This window comes from Asparagus officinalis, chromosome 10 (genome assembly GCF_001876935.1).
Source record: "Asparagus officinalis chromosome 10, Aspof.V1, whole genome shotgun sequence".
Classification (NCBI taxonomy): Eukaryota; Viridiplantae; Streptophyta; class Magnoliopsida; order Asparagales; family Asparagaceae; genus Asparagus; species Asparagus officinalis.
The window spans coordinates 12866987-12870074 of record NC_033803.1 but is presented as its reverse complement, the minus strand read 5'-3'; positions in this window follow the sequence as shown (position 1 = coordinate 12870074).

The window sequence follows — 3088 nt, the reverse complement described above, 5'->3', positions numbered from 1 at the left end:
GGGGTGTTATGTGCAACACCCCCTAAAGTTCGGGGGTTTGAATTACCCTTTTCTTTTATGATAACCTTTGGGTGTTGAGGAAACATCAAACCAGACATTTACATTCAAATTTAAATCTCCTAATCTTTGATAAATTGAAATTAATCCTCCAAATCTTCATATTATAGAGGACAAAATGATCATTTCCTTCTTAAAGTATTGGTCATGTTTCAAGTTGCTTCCTGAAGTATCAATTTGTCTAATTTCTTCCATAAATTATGTGTACATGTCCAATGTGATCATTTTCTTAGCCTATAGTGAAATATCAACAGATTAATGACATGTTAGTGATTCTTTTACATTTCTTGTATTTTTGCAATCTAAAAAATGATTTTTTTAATTCATAAAAAAGCTTAAAGGATAAAAAGTTTTGGGAGAAAGTAGTTAAAAAATATTTCTTTGGTTGGAAAAGAAGAAGATAACAAATAAAAACACGTGAAAAAAATATAAAAAACACTATGATGTCATTAGTTTGTTAAATATTTGATTGTAGACTCATAAAATGACCAATTGAAATCATAAACTTCGTTTTGAGGGGCAAAATATGTAATTAGTACTTTAAGGGGCAACTTGAAAGTTCACAATACTTTAAGGAAGAAATAATAATTTTGTCCTATTTTAAAACTAGTAACTCAAACATATTAAGTGATTTGAATTAGTTTTCTAGTTAGAGGCTGGTTGAAATTGAGGGAATGTTCCATCATCTTTAATATTTTTGGGTGTAATACGCGTTATACTCTTATGCTTTTAAGAACAAACTGGAGAAAAATTATGCAATATTTTTTTTTTGAATCAAAAAAACAGGGAGAGATTCCCTGTTCATATATTAAAGATATGTATAGAACAAAAGGGATGGGGTAATTACAAGTAAAAACCAGACAAAAAAGAGGATAATAAGAACCAGTAGATGATATAACCAGTGGGGAGCGGACCTTGTCGTCACCCACCAAGTCAGATCAAAGATGGTTTCTACAATCCCTGCTACACAGGTAGAACTAGATATAATACTTAGGAAGTTATTACAAAACAAGTACTACTGTTTCTGTTGGACTGAGACCCACAAAACAACAAAAGGGTTGATGATGAAATTAGAAATTATCCCCAACTCCATCATCCTTAGCAACTTTGGCTAGCTCCTTCAAACCGATGATGATGAAATTAGAAATTATCCCCAACTCCATCATCCTTAGCAACTTTGGCTAGCTCCTTCAAACCGAGACCGATTGCTGCTCTGTGCATGCTCGTCTCCATCATCCTTAGCAACTTTGGCTAGCTCCTTCAAACCGAGACCGATTGCTGCTCTGTGCATGCTCGTTGCTCTTCTACTTGAAGCAGCATCTGTCCATAACAAGGTGAAACGGGCAATATGAGCTGCTATGGTCAAGGGGGAAGCAGTTACACCATTAAAAATCTTATTATTTCTGCTAAACCAGATTCTCCAACAGCAACAGGGCAGTAGAACTCTCCATAGGCATCTGATACGGTAGTCACTAAACTGGTTAGGAGATCCAGAGAGAAGAGCTGAAATATCTTGCGGCCATATGTCAGAAAAGGGGATGGGGTTGATCAGAGACCAAACTTCTCTCAGGACTGAACATTTGGCAAATAGATGGTCATGGGTCTCACTAGCAGAATTACATAAAGGACATGTATTATCGCCCGTCCACCCTTTTTTAGAAAGCATATCTTTCGTTTGAAGCTTCTGATGGCTAAGGAGCCAAAGGAATATTTTGACCTTGTGGGGAGTGGGAGATTTCCATATGAATTTGAATAAGTGAGATTTTATGCCCCCTGAGACAAGGAATCTGTAGCATGAGTTGACAGTGAACTCACTGGATTGATGAAGGGGCCAACAGATCTTATCTTGTGCTTGAGTGTCCGGAATCTTAGATTGAGCAAGAATGAAATGCAGGTGGTTGATGTCTTCTCTAATCACTGTGGAATGGGCTCTCCTGATGATGGGGTGCCACCTCCATACGTTATTAATGAATATTCATTGGGAAAAAACTGAGCTGGTATGAGAGAAGGCGAGTTGAAAAATTCTTGGGTATAAACTCCTGAGAGAATTGGCATCGAGCCACTTATCATACCAAAATCTACAAGAAGTACCGTCCCCTATGGACCACTGAACCTGGCTGAAGAAAGAGTCATGAATAGCAAAAAGGTCTTTAATCAAATTGGAGGCTGATGCCTTGGGAGGACTCACTAAAGGGTTGGAGGAATTGGATGAGTATATAGACCAAATGACCTTGCTTATGAATGAGTTTTTGAGACTGATTTTCCATAACCACTTGGATAGAAGAGCCTGGTTGAAAGAGTGGAGGTTGATGACTCCTAGACCCCCCTCAACCTTGGGTTTACAGACAGTGCCCCAGCTGATTAAACTCCTAGGTTTGGAAGTATTGGGGTAGCTACCCCAAAGAAATTTTCTTCTAATTCTATCAATAGAATTGATGAGCCAGGAAGAGAGTTTGAAGAAAGACATATAGTAAAGAGGGATTGAAGATAGAACTGAGTTGAGAAGAGTGAGTCTACCACCAATTGATAGAGATTTATGCTTCCACACAGACAACTTTTTTGAGAAAGAGTCGAGCAGGGGTTGCCACTCCCTTCTGGAAAGAGAACCCCTTTTAAGGGGAAGCCCAAGATAGGAAAAAGGAAGTGTACCAAGGGAGCAGTTAAGATTGTTAGCTAGTGTGTTACCTTTGTTGGGGATTCTACCCAGATAGTAGAGGTGAGATTTGGCCTGGTTCATGGATAGGCCAGAAGTAAGACCAAAGAGGCGAAGGATGATTTTGAGAGTGTAAATATCTCTACGAGTGGCTTTGCAGAAGATAAGGGTGTCATCTGCAAACTGGAGGGTTCTAATCTGATTAAGCTCCCCTTTCAGATTAAGATCAGTGAGGTCTCCTGAGAGGGCACTAGAGGAGATCATCTTGGTCAAGACGTCAGCAATGAGCAGAAATAAAAGGGGGGAGAGGGGGTCACCCTGTTTGAGTCCCCTATGGCATTGAAAGAAAGCTGAGGGAGAGCCGTTAACTAGGACTGC